Below are 27,995 nucleotides of genomic sequence, written 5' to 3'. Positions count from 1 at the left end.
TATTTTTGTGCAAACATCACCACTGTCCATCTCCAGAACTTTTCTACTTCCCAAACTGAAACTTTGTACCCATAAAATATGAACTCCCCATTTCTCCCTCTCCCCAGTCTCTGGTAACCACATGTCTATTTCATGCCTTCATTTTGACAACTCTAGATACTTCGTATGGAATCATGCACTTTGTAATTTTGCATCTGGCCAATTTCATTCAGCATAATGTTCTCTAGGTCCGTCCATGTTATATCATGTATCAGAATTTCATTCCCTTTATGACTAAAAAATATTCTATCATAGGGATATACTGCATTTTATTTAACCAATGGATTAAGTAAGATCTGTTATCAAAATTAATTTCATTTCCTTTTTTTTACTTTGTAAAAATACGGCTCATGAAAAAGGAGCGGTTACATATGTGACCCACATTTGTAGACTGCGTCATAGGTCTCTTGGACAGCTCTGCTTTAGAGTCTTTGCACACTTACAGAGAAAGCATGGAAAAAAAACTACCTTAATAATTTTTTAAGTGTCATGGGGAAGAAAGGAAAGCAGGTTGTTGCTGACTATAAGAGCCCCCAAGAAAAGAACTATGCCCTCCACCAGCACAAAATGCCCCAGAAATAACTTTTGTGTATGGAGGTTACATGGTTTTACGACCAAAGAAAGCATTTGTGATAGTGGATTGTTCACCAAGAGAATTCATTGAAATCAGATCAACAGCTCATTCATTATGGAGGGTGGGGGGATCTAATGGGAAACAGGAACCATTTGCTCACTGCTAGCCTGATGAAGATTAAAATGAGTGTCAAGCAATCAGTAGAACAAAACATGAATGTGTTCTGTAAAATGTTTATTAACCTTCCTAAGCAAGACATCATACTATAACAGAAATATTTTGCTGAGAGATTTTTTTTAAGTCACAAATCTGGTAATAAAAAAATCATGAGAACTGAGCAAAGACACACCAACAGCTTGAGAAGCATTGGATGTACTGGGTGGCATTCTTGTTCAGAGATGCAGGGACAGAAAAAATGCAGACATTGAGGCTTCAAGTTGGAATCTGACCGAAAAATGCAGTAGCCTCCAAATACCCAACTTAGAGCTGATGTGAGCTCATATGACAACATCCTGCACATGCAGAACGGTATTCCATGTCTTTATTCCAAAATCAGTAGAGCTATGTCTGAGCTGTTTAACCAGTAGTGAGCCACCCACTCCCTCCTTTGACATAAGACAACACTGTCCTCCTGAAAAGAAGTCTAAAAGCCTTGGTGCACAGAGAGCATGGGAAATAAGCATTCATTTATTAACGTTATCACAAGGTCACTTCAGGCCAGTGGCAGGCTTTGGAATGCCGAGTTTTTAGTAGATTGCCTATCTTTTTGCATGCATGTTTTAAAATTTGTGTAACCTCTCCTCTCAGCATTGTACCAATCTTCCAAAAAATAAAAATAAAAAGCACTCTCCGCGATTAAAAATTGCTCAGTCCATGTTGGCGCTACTGTCCATATTATGGCCACAAGCCATTCTCCTTCTGGGGTTCAGAGCTGATGAAATGCGAAGATTTGTACATCCTCTTACCTGCCGCACCCATGGAGATACAGGGCAAGCGCGTATACGCGGCATTATAAAGAAAAAGTTCTGCAGACAAACCCATGTTTTCAAATTACCACAAAGAAACTTACTCTAAGCAATTTATTATCTGGGAATGATAGGACATAAAAGGGAGTAATGATATATGATTATGCAATTTGCATATGATCAGGTGACACTCGGCACCAGAGAGGACGAGAAAGAACATAATGATCGGAATTCGGGCCAAGCTCTGATAACTGAACTTCATGCTGGATGTATGCCTCAAAACAGACATGTTCCAGTATAAGCTACTTTAACCTTCTGGCCCCCACTGCTGAATTTCCCCGTACAATCTTTTTTCCTTAAGGAAAAGGGTTAGACAACGTTTGCCTTTCTGAAGCATTAGTCTCCGCTAGCAACCAGAGTCTGGGGAACACACTGCTACCAAAAGACAGAAATGACCCGTCCCTGCCACCCCTCCTTGTGGCCATGTTGATGAACATGTCTGTTACAGAACCTGTCATCCCTGAGAGCCAAAGGCCGGGACAGAGAATACACACAGCGTCCCCGGGGACAGGACAGCGGGCTCCCACCAGCTCACATGTCCGGCCGTGTGTTCCACAAGAGCTATTATTGATGAAATGGGAAGCCTGCTCACTGGAGAGCCAGCCCGAGGGGGAAGGGGTAGGCAGAGCAGAGTGCCCATAAAAGAGCTGTTTGCTACCTACTTTTCCTTGTGAAGTTTTATTTCACAGCCTAGCACAGCCTACCTCTAGCACAACCTACCTAGCACAGGCTCCTAGCACAGCCTCTACCGCTCAGGTGTTCAGTGCACAGTAGATATTTCCTGAATGAATTGAGTCCTCTGATCCTGGAGACTGCTTATCACTGTGATATGTACCACGTCAGCTACACTTCTGTGAAAAGACAGTTCATATGCAAAGTTCTTGCTATTCCTGTTTATTCAAAATGTGAGCCCTTTCTTGTAGTTTCTCTTGTTTTGTGTACACAGATTGCAGGATGAAGCTCTCTGGTTGTGTTTGTAAATCTCCAGAGCAGGACATTAGCATTCAGAAGCACCTATGAGAGGAATAAAGCCTTTATGAGAATCCATGAGTCAACAATAAGATAAGTTCTCAGCTGTCAAACAAATAATTTACAACATGGATGATGGAGTCAGGGGCAGGAGAAAGATTTGGATTTTAAATAAAGCAAGTAAGTATGCAGATCTAAAAGATTATAGTTTCAAGCAGGAAAATCCATGGGATGGTGGAATTTTGAGATCTCCTCACAGGCTTAATAATATAAAACACCAGGATCAGATAACAGATATTGGGTTCCTAGGAAACTACAAGGTTGGGTAAGTGGACTTTTGCTTGAAATGTACATTTCCTGGAGCTTGGGAGAGAGAACAACAGTGGAACTCTGCCAAGGGAGGAGGAGGGAGAAGGAGGGGGAGAGTCCTTTGATTCAGATCCATCATCTTTGACCCAAAATCAGTGCCCTTACCTCTCAAAAACAGTACGGTGTTTTTCTCCCACTGCAGGTAACTTTGACTCATTCCCCTCTCATTTTATGAACAGTTGGAGCTTTCGGAAAGGTTTCAGTTGTGGAGGGGGGTCAAAAATGGAAATTTGTCCAGACTTGCTGACTCCACAAATCCCACACAATTTGTTCAGGACAAAATAATACGCCTATATTTCATTGACCTTAAGTCCAAGACTTCAAATTCACAAACCTATATTCGATAAATATGCATAGAAAAGGAAACAGATACCAAATCCATCATTAAGGCAGCCTGCTCTTAAAATACATGGTACCAACGACACCGAGACTTCTGCAACTCCGTTTCTTTCCTTCTTTCCTTCCTTCCTTCCTTCCTTCCTTCCTCCTTCTCTTTTCAAGCATGTGTTTATTCGACACACATTTATTGGACACCTAAAACGCTTCATATATCCATTGCCAGCTGATCTTTTCAGGCCAGGCGTACATTTGCATTTTATTTTCATTTCCAAAAATCTGCCTCAAGTTGAGCAAACTTAGGCTGAAGACACAGGGACCCACTCTCAGTGCTTGGGTGTCCCAGCACCTGCCAGCCGTGCGTCCCCGGAATTGAGGACATCGTGTTTTCAATTTTCTTCAATAAAGCGATGAATCTGGCAATTTGCTGGCCTGCTTCAGCTAAACAGAAAGGACAATTTGAGAAAGATCATAGTTCAGGCCCAGTCAGACGGAAACGATTGAAAACAGAGAGCTGGCCGCTATGTTTCCCCAATGCAGCTTGCTGTCGCAGTTTGACTGACAAACTGACTTTTTTGAGGTGCTCGTGCCCATTTCAGTCAGAGTTTATTGAAGGTGATTTTGATCTTCTCCATGAGGCCACAGCAGTGGCCATGCCATCTGTCACCTTGATTGCATCGTGGATTCTCTGGAGAGAGCGCCATGGCTTCTGATCATTTACAGATTGTGCTGCTCTCCCCTCCATAAGGACCACATGCACAGAGCCAGATGGTGAACATGCACGCTTATTATAAGTCTTTATCTCCGTGCAGGAAGGAGAGGAACCATTAGGTCTCCCTCAGGAGCTCTGCTCCTCTCTACCATCACGCTGCTCCTCAGCAAATACAGTCTTCTTCAGCTGTCATCAGCCTACCTCTGAAAATTAAAAAAATAAACAATAATTCCATCAGCCAAGTCCAGGAAAACCAAGACCAGACCGCAAGGCAATCCCCCCTTGCCTTGCCTTCCTTTCTTTTCTCTAACCTCCCACTGGCCTGTCAGCACAAGGTAAAAACAAGTTTGTTTGCAAATGCATCATTAATGTGTTGATTTTTTTTTTTTTTTTTTAAGAGGTCAGGAGGGCCTGCCGCTTGGAAATTGAGCAACGTGATCCTATTTTCTGGTATTGGGATCATGGCTTCCACTGTATTGGCCTCATTCTGTTCCACATAAGGAGTTGGGGTTCACTTGATGTATATTAAAATTCTATGTTGTTGTTCTAAAATAACGCCAGGAAGGGGACCACCTGTGTGTCAGATGTAAGGGACGTCAGTGCTGGTGACCAAGCAAGAATGGAAAACCCCAAGGACAGGGGAACTCTAGAAAAAATCCTTTTAGTAAATTCTCCGTGGGGAAAGAGATAGAACGCGGGAGGCTGGGGGTGCGTCTGGAGAGCAGACCGAGCACAGCACAGAGATCCAAGTGACAGCTGGTAAAAATGTGGGTCTTCTCCCAAACCACCTCTGTCACTGACGGTTAGGGATTCCAAGGGGGTCCAGAAGAAACCGAAGTGGAACTGTAACACGTGCGAAAAAATAAATACTGACAAATGAAGTACACATTAGTTGTAAATGAAGAGATTCTCAACTTTCTGGTTTTATAGGTGTAACTTACATAGAGTAAAGCACAGACTTCTTAAATGTAGGTTTTGGGTTTTGCATATAAATACGCCACGGAGGTCCGGATGTAGGACATGTCTGTAACTCCAGCAGCAGCAGGCTTGTGATTAATTAATTAATTAATTAATTTTAAAAAGTGTTTATAAGCCAATTTGCTAAGAAGCCCACGTCCTCTATCTGCATTCCTTTTACCATAAAAAATAAACTCCAGCTGAGAAGTCTCTTCTCGTGTGCTCTCTCTCCCCACCTCAATGCCCGCTGTCTCTTTCTCCCTCCCTCCCTCTCTCTCTCTCTTTCTCTCTCTCTCTCTCTCACACACACACACACACACACTCAGAAGAGAGAAGGAAAGAGAGTGGGGATTGGCCTTTGCCACCAGGAGACCCCAGCTCTGTAGGAAAGCCTCCACCAGTGAGCAGCTATATGCCGACAGCAGATGAAGGTTTCCAGTGACCCATAACCTTGAATTCTCACCTACATGGGTCATTCATTTCAAATAACTGCCATGTTAACCCAATGGTTGCAATTACTGAAATCCAATATCTTTGCTCAGACACTAAATCTAAGTGATCCCGGAGCTCACTAAGTCACATAATCTCTTTTGGTTTAGGTTAAAATGGCATAGGCTTTCTCTCTCTGGGAATGCTAAGTTGAGACCATCTCCTACACACCTGGCTCTTCTAGAAGTATCAGCCTTTGTTGGGAATGCAGGATAAGCTATAACAGAGTAAGTGTTAAAAAAAAAAAAAGAGAGAGAGAGAGAAATCCCACTGGAGAGTGCCAGTGTGCATGCGTGCGTGCGCGCGCACACACACACACACACACACCAAGCTGTTTACACCTCCACATCTCCTCAAAAAGTAATTGAGTCCAAATCACTTCCTAAACCAAGTCCAAAAGTTATTTCCCACGTTTAGGTGACATATCGGGGACCTTTCCAGTATATATTTGAACAGAAGATAATGTATCAAACAGACCAATTTCATTTTTGTAAGCCTATCATTTATAAACCCATCAACTTCCATGATGGTACGGCTTTATTTACTTTTTCTGTGAACTAAAACAACTGTTCTTAACAGAATAAAGTTACTAGCAAATATTTTTAGAGGAAGAAATTTAGTGTGGTTTTAATCCAATGCAAATGTTTTTTCAGAGGCGAAGTTTATGATATACTCCTATTCTTAAACCAGCTTTTTTTTTTCCCCCCACTTTGGGACATGAAGAAATGTGTGCCCATAACGCTGTGTGAGGATGTGGGTGTGTGCAGGAAATGTATGGATTTGATAGGCTCGTGTGCTCGCTATACTTGAGATAGTTTGCAAATGGTAGTTAAAAAACACAAACAAGAAAAAAATTAGTCATGCCTATCTAAAATAATTCCTGGTGCCTGAACATAGTCTCAAATAACTAAGCATATGGATTTAAAAAAAAAAAAATAATCATCATTCTCCCCAGTGTTTATCATTTTTCTACCCAGCATAGATAAGAAAGAGAGTGGAATTACCTCTACCTAGTTAAACAGATGATCTGGATCTTTGTGACATCACACTGTTCTGTAGTTTTGGCATAAAACCATTTATAGAGATGCACATTGAAAACCAAATCACCAAGTACAGTTCACTCTCTCCAAAAGGAAGTAAGATAATCAGAAATAATAAAGTACATTTGGTTAAAAATAAAAATGTGGTTTCATAAAGTGAAAAAAGATGACTAAGGTCCAGGAAAAGGAAAGGGAAACTAGGTTTGATTACTTAGAGTGAATGAAAAGTGCTAAGAGAGAAGAAGACTTCCTGGCCCCCAGGTGGGGAGAAGATAATCCTGCAAATCTAAAACATGGACTGTTTCAATTCTGAGTTCTGGTTATGTCACTTCTAGTAAGGCTAGGATCAGAAGCTCAGTGCACTGCATCCCAGGCCATGGCTTCGCGTTCAGGTGCAAGGAGAGGACACGAGGTCATGGAATCAGGCTGGGATGGAAATCCAAGCTTTTTACTTGGCCTTGCCCTTGGACAGGTTGCTCCCTTTCTCCCAGTTGCATATCCTCTCTCTGCCATGAGCTAAGCAATTCCAGTCTCCCAAGTGAGGATTCACTGAGATGAACGAGAACACATCTCACATGTGTCTGGCATGTACTAAGCCTGGAAAGCTTTGTAGGACTGAAATGAAACTAGCACAAACATCACTATTTCTGGTAAAAGATGGGGCTGCAAACACATACCCAGAGCAATAATGAAGATTATTAGGTGTCAGCATAGAAATCATATTTTGTAAAGCAGCCAGAACTGTAAATGCATATTTGATGGCAGAAAAGTGGGCAGGGTGATGAGAAATAGATGTCCCACATCCAGTTCTAGCCTCTGCCTGCTGTTTAGTTACCCTGTGACCTTGTGCACCTCGCTTAAGTTCTCCGTGTACGGTTCCTCCACCGAAGAAGGGGACCACAATGAGGAACCTACCTCAGGGTCAAATGAGCTCATGGAGAGAACGTGTCTGGCACACCGTACCCATTATAAAATTTAGCCAGCGCCCCAAAGGCTCCGAAGGCTGTGAGATCGTAGCTTGTGATTTCATCCTTTGCTAACTTTTGGCTATGCCGCAGCCATAAAACCTTATTGCAGCTCCAAAGCCCAGGAAACTGACCAAAATTCATTGTTCAATTTTATTGGCTGCTTTTGGTTTCCAGTGTTTGCTAAGTTGGAACTCTTGTTTATTTTATTTCATTGCTACAAACCATACCTATAAACTTACCAAGCTGTGTCACATCTCCCACCCTCATGAACACACAGATACACACAGACACACACAGACAGACACACGTAGTCTTTGGACAGGGTGGGGCGCCATCCTAACCACAGCCAGAGTACAACAGAAGAGTGGCATTGTTTTGGACTCACAGGACTCAGATCTTGATCTTCATTCATTTCTTCACCTTGGATAAAGCCCTTATTCTCTCTGTACTTACAGAGTAGGTCTGGGTATGCCTTTTTACTTCGTGGGGTTGCTATAAATCTGTGAAAGGACTTTAAAACAGCTGAAACACAATACGAATTTCAATATCAGGCATTGGTATTCCTTATTAAAGACGGCATCACCACCAAACATTAATGAGTCGTATACAGATTAATGAAAATTTTGTAATTATTGTATAACTGTCAGAAATGAGATTCTAGTTGAGAAGCAAGAACATCAAAATCTACTGCCTTATGAACCACAAGGCCGATGCAGAGCTATATCTAAATTCTGCTCCCAGGGGTCTCAGGGGTTCCTGGATCAAGTGATTTTGATTAATAGAGTGGACGAATAGGGCTCACATTTTAATTTTGCTTCTTCCTATCTTTGAGAATATTTCCAGTATTACATTGTCTATCCCCCAAATAGCATAATACCCAAATGAAAGTAAATCCAACCAAATCTGCTTAACTCAGGCTGCTTTAAAATAAGAGTTCCTACAATGGGACAGTTGGTCCCAATCCTGGTTTAATATGTCTGCAGTACAAAGGGTCTTTGCTGCCTCTTGTTCCTGCAGAAAAAAAGGAGCTTATTAAAATAAATGTAGACTAGAATTTAAGCTCCTAATAGAAATGGAAAACAATAATTATTATTATATATTAGTATTAATAATAAACAATAGACCTACTTTTCAGAATATTTCTTATTCTTGCACTATAATTTAAGTTAAGAACATTCAGATTTCAAGGATTATTCACATGAGTGCAAAAAAAAAAAATGGAAATAATTTTTCCTCAAAAAGTCCCAGAGATTCTCTTAAAGAATGATATGACAATAAAAAGGGAGTTCTAAAAATAAATTCAAACAACCCATAACAAATAAAGTAATTCAAATCAAAGTAGCATTAGAAAACATATAGGCACATAACCTTTCCTTTTTTCTTTCCGTCATTAGGCAAAGTAAGCCTCAGAAACTAATTGATTGTGATTTAAAAAGTAAGTCTTTTTAAATAATAATATTATAATGTGTCAACTAAAAATCGGTGCACATAAGTCTACGTGTTCGTGTGTACACGCATGCACATGTGTATGCGTGCACATATGCGTAAGTGTGTGTCTGCTCAAGCCAAGTTCAACTAGCAGGCAGGGATCGCATGTCTCATCTTGTGAATGGCATTAGATATCTTGTTCAAAATCTCTGATTAATCTGATTAAGCTAGTGAGTGAATAATCCTTTAATCCTCTCAAGAATACAGTTTATGTCTGCTGAGTGTCAAATTTAAGACGAGTAAGCTGTAAATACTAAAATTTCAGGGAAAGAAAGGCAAGAAAGGCAGCCACCCAAAGCCAAACCGTGTCGCCTCTTTTCTGGATTCTGTCTTTTGTGGGTGACCTTCTCGGCTGAAATGAGAATGAGAAACATTAGGAAAAATAATAAATCATCCTCCAGCGGTGGCTCTGCGGCGGGGAGCGTATCAGTCACCGAGGACCAATCTGCTAGCATGTGCTTCCCTTTCCCCAACCAGTTTAATTATAAATTAATGGCTACTGCCTTTCACTTCTCATTTCATTCTGAAGCAGAAATGCTTAAAACCAGATATTTATTCTGGAGTTGGAAAACTATCGCTGAAGCTGAAAATGGCTAAATATTTTTGCAGAATCACACAAACAATTAAAAAAAAAGAAAACAAAAACCAGGAAAAGGAACATCCTTCCTTTAGAATCCCAATCAGAGGACACACTTCAGGAACTGTTACTGCATTTAGAATAACAGGGAGTTTGGGGTCAAATGAACTGAGGTGCCTTGATGCTGCTTTATCATTGCGCACCAAATTTACATAAGAACAATAAGGTAAGAGAGTGTGGTGAGGTGATTAGAGGAGGATGGTGGTGATTCTTTTGCTGCCCAAGGAAAATAAAGAGTAAACCAAAAAAATTATTTTAAAACCAATTGGCTTGGGCGCCTGGGTGGCTCAGTGGGTTAAGCCACTGCCTTCGGCTCAGGTCATGATCCCAGGTCCTGGGTTCGAGCCCCACATCGGGCTTTCTGCTTAGCAGGGAGCCTGCTTCCTCCTCTCTCTCTGCCTGCCTCTTTGCCTACTTGTGACTTCTCTCTGTCAAATAAATAAATAAAATCTTAAAAAAAAAAAAAAAAACAATTGGCTTACTTGCTTACTTGTGTAGGCATTTGACCATCTACTTTTTTTTTTTTTTTTTGTCTTAAATATGGTTAAATACTCTTCTCCATTTCTGGGGCACCTGGGGAGCTCAGTCAGTTAAGTGTCTGCCTTCAGCTCAGGTCAGGATCCCAGGACCGGGGGATGGAGCCCAGTGCTCAGCAGCGAGTTCTCCCTCTGCCCCTCCCACCCGCTCTGGCGTGTGTGTGTCTCAGATAAATAAAATCTTTTTAAAAAATACTCTTCTCCATTTCTGTACAAAACAACACCAAGATTTTGCTGCTTAAGATCTCTCTGTAGAAGCTATAGTGATTGCACCGGGTATGGTTTTCAGGCCCTACCTCCCTGCCACCCCACTCTTATTTCTGTGTTTGTATGTGTAATACATTTTCAGTAATACTGATACATACATCAATATGTAATGCAATATATTGACTGCCTACTTTTTTTTTTAAAGAATTGTATTTATTTATTTGACAGACATCATTCGTAGGCAGAGAGGCAGGCAGAGAGAGAGAGAGGAGGAAGCAGGCTCCCCGCTGAGCAGAGAGCCTGATGCCTGGCTGGATCCCAGGGTCCTGGGATCATGACCTGAGCTGAAGGCAGAGGCTTTAACCCACTGAGCCACCCAGGCACCCCACTGACTGCCTAGTTTTAACTGGAATCTACACATATCATCCAAATCACAAGTTTATAATGTCTGTAGTCTGAAATGTGCTGTGAATTTGCCTGAAACATTTTTTGGGTCAGTTGTTTATGAAAATCATCCCCTGCCCCTAAAAACCTTAACTAGTATCTGCTAGAGGGGCAAAGGGCAAGACTGCTACATGTGATTAATTTGCCGCTCAACTACTTTTTCATTTACTAATTTAACAAGAGTCAAAGGGATCTGATCTAATTAAAGTACTGGCTCACCCTTAAAAGCAGAAAGTCCATATTATCCCTTAATTCCTCATGATGTGAGGAAATGAGGCAAGGGAAGAATCTGCCCCAGCCTGTGTAGCGCCACAGTCTGAGAAGTGAGGTAGAGATGAGATCAGCCCATCCTGCTCTTTCCCGTTTGGGTTCTGGTTGTAGCCTCTACTCATCGACTTTTCCAATGAAGACTGAAAAACCTGGAGAAACTGGGTGCTCAGTAACCAGACAATGGAAGGAAGCAGGTGGAGAAACCTTCTCCTGACTTTCTCTATGTTTGCCTGAATGGAGGTGCTGTATGTCTAGGTTTGCCCCAAATGTATGGGGGTAAGACAGGTGGTGAGAATCTTCTGGCCCCAACACAACTAGCCATACCCTCAGCCAACTGTATTTCTCACCCCAGATTCTGCCAATCTCTGTGAGTAAAGCTTTCAGTGCTGCTAACTTCAGCATCTTTCTGTAATGTCAAACATCTGGCACCATTTAGTAGTTTTGGTCCTTTGTTTTTACTAAGGTAGGTAAAAGTCTCACATCTTTGGCCCATGTGTTTAGCTCTAACTCTGTCTTCCTGAATATTCAGTGGTAATAACTTCTGTAATTTGACTTGCTACATTATTTGTGACCCCCATGGATATTTAGACTCTTACTAGCTTTAACCAATCTACCTTTGAAGTTCCCCCCAGCACCCTAAGCTGGAGATTAGCTAATGCCTGATTTTGAAGGCCAGGGCCAATGCCTAGGCCTTGAAGACCACACACCTCATCACAGCTTCTAGAATGAGAGGGACCCAAAGTCAGAAGGGGAGGTTTAGAATTTTCTGCAAACTCTCTTGTAAGGTGTTAAAGAATGGACTGGAAGGCTGAGAATAGTTTTCAGCCATCTCTGTCAATAAATTGTGCAGTTGAGTGAGTGCCTGAAGATGAATCCCATACTGGCAACAAATTATAGAATGACTTTGTGCTTTTTGTTCAAATAGTAAGGGCTTTCTTAAACTCCAAAGAATAGTGTTTACCAACTATATAAGATCATTTCTGAAATTATTTTATAATGAACCTAATTATGAACAAATATATAAGGAATATGTGTATAAACTGTGGCATATATATATATTTTTTCATTTTCTACAGATCCTCTAATTTACTGTCTTTAGATCTTGTTCTCATCTTCTCAAAGTTACTCTTACTCATATTACAGGATAACAGACACACTTTTGCCTTTACATGGCATGCAAGTTAATATAGCCCTCTCTTTTGCTGTTCATTTACTAATTCACCCAACAAATGCCTACTGAAAGTTTGTAAGGACATGGACATAAGGAAGCTATTTGAAATGATGAATGGGAGCTGGGATTGAAGACGGCAATGAGAAGATGGTGAACTCACTCCATGGACACATCAAATCTACAGCTACATACTGATCACTTCCCTCTGAAAACTAGTGGAACTGCTTCTCCACAACAAAGTATAAAAGAACTACATTAAGATGACTAGGAGAGGTAGAGACAAACTCTCACAAAAATCCCACCCTCTGCCTCCATAAAGAGAGATCTCACAAGTCTGGCTTATCACAGAGAAATGAGGGGAGGCTCCCCCCAAAACAGACACCAGAACCCTAGGGAGATATGCCCCCGAAAATGTCTCGCTTAGGAAATCAATGGGGCTGATGTCCAAAAGATCTAAGAAACTGAGAGTTTCTAATTAAAATACTTGTGGGCAGTCTCACTAGCCTTAGGATCTGGTGAAAAGCACTGACTTGAAAAAAATGCCTCAACTGTACATGAAGGAGATTCATTTTTGGATCTGGAGCAATCTGCTGCAGGGGAAAGGGACAGTTGGAGTGCTCTCCAGAGATGGAAGCACTGGTGGATGCCATTTGTGTGCTTCCCACCTACCCCACTAGTGCTAGTGGTGTCTTCAGGCACAGCACCCTCCCGCAGCCTCACTGAGTCAGGAAAGGGTGAATGGACATGACACTGTCTTGCTGCCTTGCCAAGGCCAGAGAGCCAGTTGTAGTGATGCCCTACTCCCAGGCTAGAGCAAGTGAGCACCAATGATCATAGCATTCTCACAGTTGCTTACTAAAGTCAGTGAGCATGGGCAATTGCAACACTTACCATGTGTCATGTCTGGGGCTGGCAAACAGAAGCAGCCATGGCATTCTTCAGGCTCTATCCTGAGGCAAGCATATACCCACAGTTAGGGTACTCTCATGCAGCATTGCTGAAGTTCCCAGGCCTGTCAAGACAGTCAAGACATTTTCCCACTGCCTTTTCTGAAGCTGGTAAGTGTGTCCCACCCCTACACTTTCCAACTGCCCTACTAAAGCCAGCAGGTCCACATAAACCAGACAGAAGATGCCATTGTTTGCCTGGCTCAGGTGGCCAAGAGGACTGGAGTTACTGCACTTCAAGAGATTTTTAACAATCAGAAAGATGGTTTTGGCAGGCCACCACCCCCAGGCAGGCCACCACCCCACCACCACCCCAGACTGAAACAACCCAGACTTCCTGTGAAAAGGCTATTTATTTATCCTGTATCTTCATCCTAAGAGGCAGAATTCAGTTTTCACATACATCTAGAAGCTATGGAGGCACTCCTAGGGAATGTAAGCAAAGTGACACCATCTTGGCACATTCTCTTGGCCAATTCCTCCCAGAAAAGAGCTTACACACACATCTGGACCCCCCGTTGTTGCAACTGTCACCCAGGGCTAACCTCCAGATCTCCTGGTCAGGAGGCCATTAGGGTTTATAATTTGATCCCACAGGACTGTATATATTTGCATATTTTAAAAGCTGCTGCCTAAGGGTCTGGCTTCTCATCAGCCTGAAACTAGGTGCTAAATGGGATTCCTCCCCTTGGAACACTGACAGGTCTTGGCACACCCTCAGCAACAGGAACATATCAAGAACAAATCAGGCTGTTGATTAAGAGGTAAAATGTGATATCAAAAACAAAATATGAGGGGGGGGAGTAAAAATGTAGTGTTTTGGAATGTATTCAAATTTAAGTTGCTATCAACTTAAATAGACTGCTATATACATAGGATGTTATATGTGAACCTCAGAGTAACCACAAATCAAAAACTTACAGTAAATACACAAAAGAAAATGAGAAAGAAATCTAAATATAGCACTGGAAAAACTCATCATATCACAAGGGAAGAAAGAAAAAGAAGAAAGGAACAGAAAGGAACTACAAAGATAGCCAGAAAACAATTTTTAAGATGTCAGTAAGTACATACTTATCACTTACTACTTTAAATGTAAATGGACTAAATTCTCTGGTCAAAGGCTATGGCTGAATGCATAAAAAAACAAGACTCATCTATGAACTGTCAACCAGAGACTCACTTCAGAGCCAAAGACACACACAGGCTGGAAGTGAAAGGAGAGAAAAATATATTCCATGCAAAGAAAATGAAAATTAATGCAACTATACTTATATCAGACAAAATAAACTTTAAAACAAAGACTGTAATAAAAGAAAAAGAATGGCATTACATAATGATAAAGGGGTCCATCTAGCAAGAAAATACAATATTTATAAATATATATGCACCCAACATAGGGGCATCAAAGTATATAAACCAAATATTAACAGACCTAAGTGGAGAAAGAAAAAAACTGGAAAAAACACAAAAACTTGAGGATTAAACAACATGCTACTGCACAGTCACTGGGTCATCAAAGAAATCAAAGCAGAAATTTAAAAGTATTTAGAAACAAGTGAAAATAGATATATGACATACCAAAATCTATGGGTATGTCATACAGCAAAAGTAGTTCTAAGAGGGAAGTTCATAGCAGTACAAGCCTAGCTCAAGAAATAAGAGTTCTAAAATAATCTAAATCTACACCTAAAGGAACTAGAAAAAGAAGAATAAGTGAAGCCCAAAGTTAGTAGAAGGAAGGAAATAATAAAAATCAGAATGGAAATAAAGAGACTAAAAAGATAACAGAATCAATAAAACTAAAATCTAGTTCTTTGAAAAGATAAACTAAATTGATAAACCTTTAGATAGACTCACCAAAAGAAAAAGACAGAGGGCTCAAATAGAGAAAATCAAAATGAAAGAGGAGAAATTACAATTGATATCACAGAAATACAAAGAATCATAAGCAAACAATTATATGGCAACAAACTGGACAATCTAGAAGAAATGGACAAATTCCTAAAAACACAATCTCCTAACACTGAGTCAGGAAGAAATAAAAATAAATTGAATAGGTTGATTATTCGTAAGAAGATTGAACTGGTAATCAAAAGCCTCTCAACAAACAAAAGTCCAGGATCAGACTAGTGAATTCTACCAAACATTCAAAGATTTAACACCTACCCTTTTCAAAATCTTCCAAAAAATTGAAGAAGAAAGAACACTTCCAAACTCATTTTACAAGGCCAGCATTACCCTAATGTCAAAACCAGACAAAAAAACAAAAACAAAAACAAACAAAAACAAACAAACAAACAAAAAAAACCCACAAAAATTACAGGCCAATATCCCTTATGAAGACAGATGCAAAAATCCTTAACACAAAATATTAGCAAACTGAATTCAACAATGCATTAAAATGATTATATGACATGATCAAGTGGAACTCAATTCAGGGAAACAAGGATGGCTCAACATTTGCAAATCAGTCAGCATGATACACCACATTAACAAAAGGAAATATTAAAACCATATGACCTTCTCAACAGATGCAGAAAAAAACATTTGACAAAATTCAGTATCTATGATTTAAAAAAAAAAACTCTCAACAAAGTGGGTATAGAAAGAATGCACCTCAACATAATAAAGCCCATTTGTGACAAACTCACAGCTAATATCATACTCAATGGTGAAAAACTTAAAACTTTTCCCCTAAGGTCAGCAACAGAACAAGGATGCCCACTATCCCCACTTTTATTCAACATAGTATTGTTCAACATAGTATTGGAAGTGATTTTATTGCCTCTAGTCCCCTAGACTAGTCCCCTAGTCCCCTACAACCAGCATGTAGTCAAATGTTTTTGAAAGGAATAGAAAACTGGATTTCGTCACCTAGTTTTGATTCTCAATTTTATGTTTTACCATACACTTGAACAAAATAGCATAAAAACTTTCAAGAACTTGATTAGATTGATTAAAATTGGAAAAATGAATAATGCTGTTGTTGGCCAAACGGGTGTATTGCCTGCTGGCTTAAGCATAGACTGGTGCAGACCTTCTGGAAATAACTTGGTAGTAGTACTTAGTTAAATTAAATGTTCCTTATGACAAAAAGTATTCTTCTTTGGATACAATTCTCAAAAATACTTTTATACAGTGGAGGGCATCTCCCATGATATTTATCACAGTGTTGTTTATAGTGGTGGGAAGCAATCATGGAGTCCATCACTGGTGGACAGGTAAAACATAGTGAATGCCAATTATAAAGTATTCTGCAGCAATTAGAAACAAATAGCTGGATGTTTACATAGCTATATGGATAGGTCTTAGAAACAATAGGCCATAATGATAAAAAAGAAAATAGAATGATCTAACATAATAATATTCATATAAACTAGAATGCATGAACTAATGTCTTATAAAAATATACAAAAACAAAAAGATACCATCAAACACAATAATATGACTGCTTGTAATAGGAAGAAGAACAAGAATGGCAGTGAGAAATTGAGAACTGGGGATTAAATGAGATAGATTGATGGATAGATGATAGAGAGATAGATGACATACAAGTGAGTCAGCCATTTGGTTGAGAGAAGCCTATACAAACTAATGATATGGTGTCATGAACTAAGATATATAATTAACAACTTTTTGAACTTAAAATCCAGAAAGAAACTTAAACAGTCTAAGAAAACTGCTAAGTTTCTAGGGCAATAATATATTATTGATGTGGCACACTCCAGATTGAGATTAAGTCTAAACAATGAGTTGTGGTGTTGCTCAACCTTCACTCTGGCTATAAGACATATTTACCATGAGCATCATGTCTGCCTCCTTGAGATGTCTGTTAGTAACCAGCCAACAGTGAGGGCCTTGAATGGGACCAGTCCACTGGCTTAGCATCTTTGGCAGAGGAGACAAAAACTGCTGTTAGATAGCAAGCTGGAGTGAGACAGCCACTAGCAGAGAGTAAAGACATCTTAAGGTAATATCCAATAGTCTAGTCCTCCAACAGAGCCATAGCACATTGCAAACTGCAGTGTCTGGCAGCCCAACCTAGGCAACTGGACAAGTCATAGTTCTAGAAAAGCTCAGCCTTAGCAGCCTGGGCAAACCCAAGAGTAGCCTTCACATGTATGAACATAAAGCAGACTTCACTCTCATTCCTTCTAGCCATTCACCCATATATATTCATAGTTTCAAGTCTCAAGATCACATAGAAATAAAAACATTTTACAACATTTGAAATAATTCATCCATCAAAAGAGTCCCTCTTAGAGAACTCATATGCAGATGGAGGATTAACAGTCCAGAGCTAAATTGTCCAATATGGCAGCCACTACCCACATGTGGCCACTGAACACTTGAAATATGGCTGATTCAAATGGAGATGTGGAGACCTAGTCTGATAAAAGAATGTCAAATATCTCATTAATAATTTTTATATTCATTAAATGTTAAAATGATATTCTGGAAATAATGGGTTAAATAAAATATGTTATTAAATTACTTTCACCTGTTTCCACTTTTTTTGAAGTAGGTAGTAGTAAGTTTTAAATTACATCTGTGGCTCACCTTCTACTTCTATTAGACAAGGTTGTTTTGGGGATTTACATGTTGATTTACAGCTTCTCTTTCAGTTTAATAAGTGAAACTGAAGCCTTACTATTTTTCCACAAAGGTGTTAAATTCTCTCTTCCAGATGCTACTGTTCAAAATCATGTTTGGTCCCCTAACATTTCTTATTGGTGGTGATTTCCACTAGAAGTTTCTGGCCTTTTCTATATTTTTAATTCTATCTTTTAGTCTAAATAGAGCATGATCAAATCACAAGAGAACAAGAGGTCCACATAGGTTGGGAATAGCCTGCAAATACCGTGATGATCATCTAAATTACATTAGAGTTGCTCAGGTCTTTTGTGCCAAGATAACTTGTAGGATCCAGAAGGTCTCTTCTAGGCTTCTACTTGCAATCCTGGCATGAAATCTCACTGACAATCAAAGATAGAAAAGAAATGAAAACAATCCATACCCAAATATGTCATTTTCCACCATAAGGGGAAGTCGGGAAATGGAAATCATTCACCTCTTATTCCCAAGAGTCAATGTGATAGAAAATCAAGATTTTTAAAAACAAGATACTCCTTTAAAATTAGGGGGGTGGAGGCAGCTTTACTTAGTAAAAATATGGCTTGTGGAACTGAAATCCTGAAATGTCACTAAAGACCTTTATTAACTTGGGAATAAAGTACCTTTTCTAGTTTGATTATTACCACATAAATATATCACCACTCTTTTATTATTATTATTATTATTATTTTCCTTCATTTGAGCTTGATCCCTGGAGTCAACCCTTAGTTGTCAGGGGACTTGTTGTAAGTAATGGTCATTTGTGTTTCATAATTATCTTGAATCAACACAATTAGTTCCACATTCTGCTGTTTTCTTCCTAAGGCATCTGTAAACATTTTTTATACAATTCCAGCAAATAGCTTTTGGCAATAATTAAATTTTTCTAATTAAAAAAAAAAAAGTAAAGTGATCCAAGATAGCTATTTTAAATGTGCTTTACAGGCCCCTCCAAGTGTATTAGAAAATATTCTTCAAGATGCCAGGAGATCTTCTCTTTCAATTATCAAACATAGTTCCACAATTTAGAATGTCTTTGGTCATGGTTTTAACATGGTTAAATCAACACAAAGCCTGAAGGACATTCAATTTTTTTAAAAGTACTATATTTGAATAGTGTTTTAAATTTCCTGGGAAAATTTTTTATTCATTTCACAAAAAAAAATGTATTGAACACCAACTACGTGCAAGGCAATGGATGTGATGGTGTCAGATTTTTCATGTGTATCAGAACTACCTACTTAGTACCTTAGCAACTCTGATTCAGTGAATAAAAAAGCTAATCCCAGTAATGTACACCTGTAACATGTACCCAAGATGATTCTGAAAGAGGGGGGACTCAAACTCCCACTTTTGAGAAGTACTAAGAGCTTCAAATTCTGTCCCTTAATCTTGAGAGAGGTGTGGAATACGAATGCTCCTCCCTGAAAATCAAAGGTGGTTATGTGTCTCATATAATTTCAGTAAAACTAAAATGATCTAAATGCAGTGGTCCTTCCTCACCTGCAGCTGTGATAGTATGTGTAGGAAGAAGGTGGAAAGGTGGGTGTCATTTCTAAAAAGTCTACTTTGGATTTCTAAAAAGGCTCTCTTTAAGAACTGCTCCTAAAATAATATTCTCTAACAGGTTCTTCATAAATAGGCAAATCTCCTACTGAGTGATAAAATCTATTGACAGGAACTAAGCATGGAAAATGCCTTCTCTTCAGGCCACTTCCCCGAAAGCATTTAGAGCCATCTGGAGGGTGTGGCCACCAAAACAGGGTCACTGAACCACAGCCATTGTGCTGTGCTCTCTCCTAAGCCCCGAGTCCCTTCACCGATGCCATATTCAGATACGTGTTTTGTTTTGTCTTGTCTTGTTGTTCTGGTTCCCCCAAGGAATATATTTGGCAAATTTTAAATAGTGTAATTATGGGCTGACAAGGGAGGTTTTTCCAGTGTCCTGAGGCCTGAAAACATAGTGGTGCTGCCCGCCCATAGTCTAGAGACCTAGGGAGGGAGAGAACATGGCCTCCTCTCACAAAAGTGAGGGCAAAGGCCTGGGCATTGAAGGCTCATCCTTGTGACGTATAAGTGTGGGGTCAAAGTCCTTCTCTATTTGTCGCTCCAAGTTCTAACAGGATCCAAACTAGAGAAGATGAAAATCAGAGTATATGAATGAAATACCAGCGTATACCAGTATCAGTAATGGGGTATCACTAAGTATCATATATCATGGCAGTGTATCAACAAAACTTGAAAGATTAAAATCAGCAAGCCCTACCCTTGCCATAATGAAGAACAGCACCGATCCCACCTCAGGAACAGAAATCTCTGGCCTCAGCCTATCAGGATGTATTTCCCACTGTGGATTCAGCATCCTGTTTGAAATTACAGTATTATTTTCTTTAATTTCCCCCAAATTAATCTCCAGTAATAAAAGGTAATTTCCCTATCCACATTTGGCAATTGTGAGAACATTTAGCCACTTTCAAGTCAGGTGTTGGCACTGCAAGGAAAAGACACGAGGTAGTTAAAAATTTGAAGAATATGTCAATTGGTAAAATTAGATAAAAAGTTACGCTGTGTTCTGCCCTACATTTGGACTATCGCAAGTGAGGCAAACTTTTCTAGGCAAACTGCTGAGGACTGCCAATTTAACAAGCTGTTCCATGCTGCAAGGGACATATTTATGGACATACTTTCAACAAGACGTACCTAGTGCTACCAAGCTGTGCTGTACTAAAGAGCAGAAAGAATCAGAATGATAGATGAAGAAAAAAAAAAAAAAAGGATTTCACACATGGGTCTTATTAAAATCAGATCAAGTATTCTGAAATTTACAGGCAAAAATATTTAAAATAATGACAAGGTTGTTGCCATGATCTCAGGAGAAAACACCCAGGAAACATAAAAGATAAGATTGACACAGCATGTTTAGCTCAGGCTGTTGTACAACAAGTCTCTTGGAGAGAGAGAGAGGAAAAGCCAAACTACATTGTGAATCTTCTCATTTTTAATTAGTTGGGTCAACATGACTCGAGTGCTTTTCTCATGGATGGTTTTCAATATAAAAATTACTGTTCACAAAAATCTTTCAAAAAAGATTGATTTCCTGTCTCTTTATCTTTTGACGGTCCAAAAGTCACCTGATATGACTACTAGTACTATGAGTACTAGACTTACTTATTTTGAGAAGCCATTGGCTATTCCCTATGATAGCACTTTCTTATCCTTGGGAGTGTGTTTGGGATACTGATGAGTCAGACTGTGCTCTATTTAAAACTTGCTACCTATTTCTATTTCTGGAAGTGGAGCTATCAGATCAACTCAGAGCTCATCTTCTTTGTTCTGGCGGGGCGAGGGGGAATCATTGCTCTGGAGAAAGAGTATGAAAGAATTGTTGGGGGGTAGTTTGACAAGAACCTGGCATGAAGCTGCTTTGATGATTGGCACTACCCTTCACACATACATTCGTTTACATCCATCCACTTATTTGATCCAGAACCCTGCAGGAGAATGACAAACAGGACCAAGAACATTTTACTTTGATAATCAATGTCATTCTAGCATTTTGGATGGTCACAGGTGTCTGAACACATTTTTACCACAAAGTGCCAGGTAGTGAATATTTTAGGTTCTGTAGTCCACAGGGTGTCAACACAGGTCCTCCACTCTACTGTGTCAAAGCAGCCATGGAAGCTATGTAAACAAATGAGCATGGTTGTGTTCCAATAAAACTTTATTTACAAAAACAGTAGCGGGCTGGATGTGGCCCCGTTGGCTGTAGTTTGATGACCCCCTGCACTAAGGTGAGTCCAACAGAGGCTGCCTGCAGGAGAAACAAAAGGACTCCTGAGGAGGAAAGGAGGGTCCGTAACTGCTGACCCAACTCTAGAGTCAGGATCGCTGGAGAGGAGGACTGGCCCTAGGCCCCAGAGTGGCCAAGACTCAATTCCCTTCTTATGGTCACTCTGGAGCCAGTGCATCACCAGGGCAGGGCTGTGGGTGTGAGGACTTAGATTGCTGCTTGCATAGGGCTTTAATCTCGGAGGCTCTGGCCTCCTTGGGCAAGCTCTACTCCTCCCTTCCCTGATCCTCATGTGGAGAAACCACCAGTGACCCCATGATGGTCTTGGAAGAGCAGCCTGTCTATAGTCAGGACATCAGCTTCTAAACTTGTGGGGTTTGCTGATGATAGCAGCAAGAGCAGCAGAGAAAGGGGCTCTTCTGCAATTTGACCAGATGTTCGAATTTTGCCCTTTGTAAAGTGATGTATTTATGGAGCTCTTTGGACTGAGCAGGTTCCTAGATGTCCTAATTTTCTCATGAACACCACAGGGAAAGAGGAAATTGGATGACATACAGTTAATATCATTTGAATAACAAAATAAATGTGACCTCCTTCTCTATCCTAACCTGATGAAGGGGTGGCATTGACTATAGTTATCAATTAACACTACAAACCGGGGGAGTGTCTCCTCCTTGTTCTTTGGACAAAGGTGTTAAGCTGGCGAGACCCATGGATTCAGATTCTCTCCCAAGACAAGGACTGTGATGTAATCATTAAAAGTCTACTTAGATGGAAATGAGAATAACTCAATGGATAAAAAAAATCAAGGTGAGTTAAAAGAAAGTTGGTGTCCAGAGACCTAATCTGGGTTCAGTTACAGAAACAAATCATTTCCACTAGTCACTCCAGACAAGGAGATAAATCAGGATTTTATTTGATATTAAAAAGAGTTTAGTATTAAAAATAGTTTTCTTCATATTTTTATACACTTTAGAGTCTTCCCATTGCTTATTCATGCACTGCTTTATTTTATCCTGAGAACAATGTGTGAGGCAGGTGGAAACAAGTGCTCATATTACTGCCAGGATTTTTTCAGACTTAACAATTATGACCCCCATCAAAATGTCACTGATCTGCTTAGGGTTCCAGAAGAGCAAGTGTGGCTGTACTGGTCTTTATCCCAGTCTGTTTATTTTGAATACCATGTTCTCCCAACCCTAGCCGCCCCAGTACCTTTACTTGTACAGCCTCTCAACCAAGCCACATCTGTCCTGGTCAAAGGGAGCCTGGAAGGTGGGCAACAGAGCAACTCAGATACTCACTGCCCACATCTCTTGGCTGAGATGAGTTGCCTGGTATTGTAGCCACCTAGTAATGACCTGTTCACCTCAGGCTAGTTCTTATTCTTGTTGGAATAAGATAGAAAGCATCATAGAAGAGAAACTGGAGGTCACAGAGCATACAAATAGGAGATGCACAATTTTGTGGGAACAGTACCAAGAAGCTGTCCAGCATATACTGTGAAACCTTGGGCAAGTTACTTGCCTTCTCTGTCCTCAATTCCTTTATCAGTAGGATAATGAAAGTCCCTACTTCAAAGACACGCAGTACAGGTGAATTGACTTAAAAGGTATAATGTGCTCAAATCGATGCCTAGTAGACTGTTAAGTGCCAGGCAAAAGTAAGAGACACAGACACAGAATGGTGTCAAGGAAAGAAGTCTTGAGCAAGAATCAGAAAAAGGAAGGAATCTGGTCTGGATAGATGTGATCAAAACCAAGCTGATTTACCTCTGGACCTCCTATTTTCTCCTCTGTGAGTAGGAGAAAATACTCTCTATCTAAACTGTTGTAGAGAAGGGCTGGGAGTGCTTTGTAAAGTACTGGTCAAATGGTAAAACTATGTTGGTAATTACCTTCTTTTTGAGGGACTTGTACTACACAGTGCAATTTTAGGACTATGAAGCAGAAAATGTCAGAAAGTGATTTATATAAAATGTAAATACAACCTGCTCACCCCTTCTTAAAATTCCTTCCATCACACTTAGAAAAAAAAAAGAAAAGAAAAGAAAAGAAAGAAATGTCATCATCTGCCCCATCTCGAGCTGTCAAAATCCCAAGCATACCGAGTATTCCAATAATTGCCACCATTTATCAAGTCTTCACTCTGTGCTTGGCCCAGGGAGTTGCATGGATTACCTCATTTAATCCCCATGGAAATGCAGTAAGTATAACTAACCTAGTTTTATAGATGAGGAATCTAAAACTTACAGAGGTTAAATCATCTGTCCCATGTCCCATGTCAATCTGTCCCATGTCCCATGTCACCCAGCAAATAGTGAAGCCGATTCAGTCCAAGTCCCTGTGGTCACAAGGACCATGACTTTAACCAACCACTCTACATGTTCCCTCCATTAAAAGGAATCTCTCCCGGGGCACCTGGGTGGCTCAGTTGGTTAAATGTCCTCTTTCCCTCCCCTTTCCCTTCCCCCTCCCCTCACTCTCTCTTTCAAATAAATAAATAGTATTTAAAAAAAAAAAAAAAAGGACTCTGCCCCTACTCAGAGATGATACAGTACTTTGCTCAGATTCTTTTCAGAGGAATACAATTCTATCTTGAGTTACGATTTTTTGTGTGCATACCACAGCTTAACTGCTGGTTTACAGGCATCCCAGAAATGGAAGATAAGCTTTTGCATCTTTACTTTGCACATACCCTAGTTGCCAAGCAGGTGTCTGGGTATGGATGGGCTAGCAGCAGGACAAAGGGCCAAGAACAAAGTCTGAACTTGCTTGAGCTGCTTTACCTGAGAATGAGGTGAAAAATCCCTACTTCACAGGTTTGCTGTGAAGGTTGTCAAATGACGAAAGTCATGTGATTTAATAACAAGCCTGATACCCTTTATTCAGGGAACGACAATGCACCACAGATTGGAGGAGTTCATTGCCTCACAAGCAGAGGGATTTTGGGTGAGAGCAAGTTTCACTGAGCGTTAGAAGCAGTAGCATGGATACAAGGCATGACTGACGAGGAGGCCAGGGATTTCCTTATTGGACTAGCAGGGCCTATTTTCTAGGGTAAGTTAAGCTAGCTAGAGCTGAGTTGGAGGATTGCGACTGGTGGGTGGTAGGTTTCCCTGCCAGTGAAATGTTTCCACTAAGTGTAAGCTGGCCGGGCTTTAGATTTGTGATATGGGCCAGGTTACTGGGGTGGTCACATCATTTTGTGGGTCCAAATATTACCTTTGTCAGGGCCTATTACGAGAACAACTTTAAAAGCGCTGTGCAGGGGTGCCTGGGTAGCTCAGTGGGTTAAAGCCTCTGCTTTAGGCTCGGGTCATGGTCCCAGGGTCCTGGGGATCCGAGCCTGCTTCCCTCTCTCTCTCTGCCTGCCTCTCTGCCTACTTGTGATCTCTGTCTGTCAAATAAATAAAATCATTAAAATAAATAAACAAATAAATAAATAAAAGCGCTGTGCAAACCACAGAGAGCTACCAACGTGGTCACAATTCAGGTTGATTAAATTCATATTGAAATCAGAGTGGTTCGTGGGATACACTGGCTCTTCACCAAGAAGAGGTAGAGGCCATAGGGATATAAACACAGATGGAGAACCACCCGGACTACCTGCCCAATTTCCCTGGCAGGCAGAATTTTAAGGAAAGCAATGAACAAATAAGTAATAGTGAAGAAGGAGAAAAAGGTGCAACGGAAGACAAAAGTACCGAGAAGGCCTTACAGTGCTAAGGTAATTGAACACCACCACCACCACCCCTACCCCCCCCCCCCCCCCCCCCCCCGCCACAGCAGGTGGGTGGTCTGCCCATAACTTCCCTGTGCCCCCACCTGATCTGCACCTACTGCTGGGTTATGGGGGAGTGATTTTTGTAGTTCATCTGAAGCCTCTCCAACCAGAAAGTGCTACACAGGTGTGAGGTGCTGGTGCATCACAATGGCCTCCTCAGTGGGAAAGCCCAGTCTGGGTCAGCCCCTTCCACCAGGCCTGTCAGAACACCAAGGTCATTCATAGGAGATGGGATTTACTATCAGGGATTCAAGCTCTGCTGTGGCATATTTTAGTTCTAGAAACAACTCCAGGTGACTTCTGTGAGAGACTGACTATATTCATCAATTCTTAATAAAGTTTCCACCAGGTTTACCAAGGGAGCTTTAAATGAGGAGAACAGCTTGTTTCCTTGACAGCAAAAATCGACAGTTTTTTTTTTTAAATCTTTTATTGTCTGTCAAGAATTCCATCGAAATAATAGATGCCTAAAAACACAAGGAAACAGCATGCGGGTTTTTTTTTTTTTCCTTCCAGCTTTGGGGTTTGCTTACAAGGAGACTGACAAGAGGAAGGAGGAGGGTTTCAGAAATGTGAGCGGTGGGCTACAAAGACCCTCAGAGCCAATGGGGGACAAGTTATGACTCAAAACTTGCCTTTCCCCAAGTCAAGGAAGTGTTTGCAGCCTTAGGACCAGCAGCTTGCTGGGGAAGCGGGAAGGCAGCATTTCAAAACAAAAACAGACAACAAACAAACACTGCAGAAAGGGCTAAACCCCGGCCCAGGCAAGCAGCTCAGGACCCGGCCCTGATTTCGGCCGCTCTGGGGGCTCCATGAAGCCCCCAGAGCAGCGCCCCGCTGCGCGGGCCTTCGGCCCAGGCCCAGGGGCTTCCTTCAGGCCGGGGTTTCTGTCGTGGGCGCGGGGTCTGCGGCTGGCTCGCCCCGGAGCTGTGAACTCCTGCGTTCGCCAGGCCCATCGATTATTAATGAGCCATCGTTAAAAGACTTGCCGGGGGGAGGCTCCAACTGACTTGCCCACTCTATGGAGAAAACAAAGAGGATAGAGGTGGAAGGGAGACTGGGAGGGGGAGTGCGGGGCGCACTGGGGAACTAGGCGAAAATGCAGCTTTCAAGTTCAAAAAGCTTATTTTGCATGAGAAAACACACGGGGACTCGAGGATTGGTCGTAGGCATCCCCCCTCCCCCATCTTTAATATCTGCTCAGCAAAAAGTCAGGATTAAAACCATCGGCCTCTGGGACACCTTAAAAAAAAAAATCCCTTTCTTCTGTGTCCTTATGTACAAGGGTAAAGACCAGCTTTCTCTGTCCAAGTCGGGAGTGCTGAAGGGAGAGCTAGCAGTGGGGCGCCCAGCCGGAGCCTCTGTCCTCTGCCTGTTCCCGATTCCATGGCCTGAGGCGATGGTTTGCATTTTTAGGACAACAGCCGGCTATCGGCAAGCAGGAGACCTCTCGTCAGGCTTCATTACTACACACAAAATGACACGAGCGAGCCTGTGGTCACAACTGCGCTTATGAAGTGCTGCGAAGCCATTGCCTCTCCCTGCAAACCAACCGTCTTCCTCTGCCCACACCCACCCGGACGGATGGCCCCAAACCTGAGCTCTGCTTCTGTGCGCGGCGCCTTACCTTGGGACCCAGCGCTCCCGCCCGATATCGGGCTTTACCACCTGGCTTGCTGCTTAGCTTATACATTTCCAGAGAGACAGAGAAGAGCTGTATTTGCCCTCTGAACTTTGTAATTCAACACGCTCTTTCCCTTCCTTCCCCTCTGGTATGCTTCCTGAGGCAGAGGCTCCGTAGTACCATCTCCTGATCTAGACAGGACGCTTTAGCGGGCAATGGGAGCACAGCTGGGAATACAGACCCCTCTCCTTACAAGGTCATTTACGCCTTTTTAGTTACCTCCCTAATTGCAATAGTCTTATGTGTCTGGCCTAAATCATAACTGTCCTCTTAAAAAGAAATCCCACAGCCAACAGCTGCAAATATCACCATTAAATCCTATCTATTAAAAGCTAATGCCACTCCTGTATTTTTTCCAAAAAGGGTGAGTCTGTTTGCATCAGCCAGAGAAGGGGTCATGATGGTTTGGTCAGTGCTGACACACCAAGCATTCTAAACCAATATACCGGAATAGGGATATGCAAGCACACGATTGCTGATTATGAGGTTACTGATTATTCTGAAGAAATGATTTCAGCGGAAAACATTTGTGTCATCATCCAGGCAGATTGAACTTGATGGTGAATTTTTCTGAAGCCTCTGGCACTCAAGTTATGTGGAAGATGGCTAGGTGAACCCAACATCTGAATCTTTTAAAAAAGCCACCAGGAAAGATGTGATGTGGGACACTAAAAGCAAATAGCAGGCCACTGGCTAACAGTGAGGTATGGAAAGAGAGATCATCCTATTACCTAGCAGCTCCTTCTAACCTATTCCATTAGTTAGGGTATGGGCTCAGTCACTGTAGCAATGAGACCTCACATAATTATGGCTTACATATGCCAGAGTTTATTTTTCCTTTGCTGAGCAGTCCTGAGATGAGCTGGCTAGATTGACAAAGTGTGCTACAAAGTGTGCTCCACAAAATTACTCGAATCCAAGTTCCTTCTATCTCATT

The 27,995-nt window shown here is 41.2% G+C and overlaps 1 long non-coding RNA gene across 1 annotated transcript; it reads right to left on the bottom strand.

Annotated features, from left to right (window-relative positions):
- Positions 1 to 270: 270 nt before the first annotated feature.
- LOC125098788 (uncharacterized) lies at positions 271 to 27,135 on the bottom strand. The gene is made up of 3 exons (XR_007126950.1): positions 27,002 to 27,135; positions 3,082 to 4,227; positions 271 to 2,652 (listed from the first exon to the last, which is right to left on the bottom strand). It is a non-coding gene; the product is annotated as an uncharacterized LOC125098788 (long non-coding RNA).
- Between the last annotated feature and the right edge of the window lie 860 nt (positions 27,136 to 27,995).

The sequence above is a fragment of the Lutra lutra genome, chromosome 4, assembly GCF_902655055.1.
Source record: "Lutra lutra chromosome 4, mLutLut1.2, whole genome shotgun sequence".
Classification (NCBI taxonomy): Eukaryota; Metazoa; Chordata; class Mammalia; order Carnivora; family Mustelidae; genus Lutra; species Lutra lutra.
This window is presented reverse-complemented; position numbering and strand designations above follow the sequence as displayed.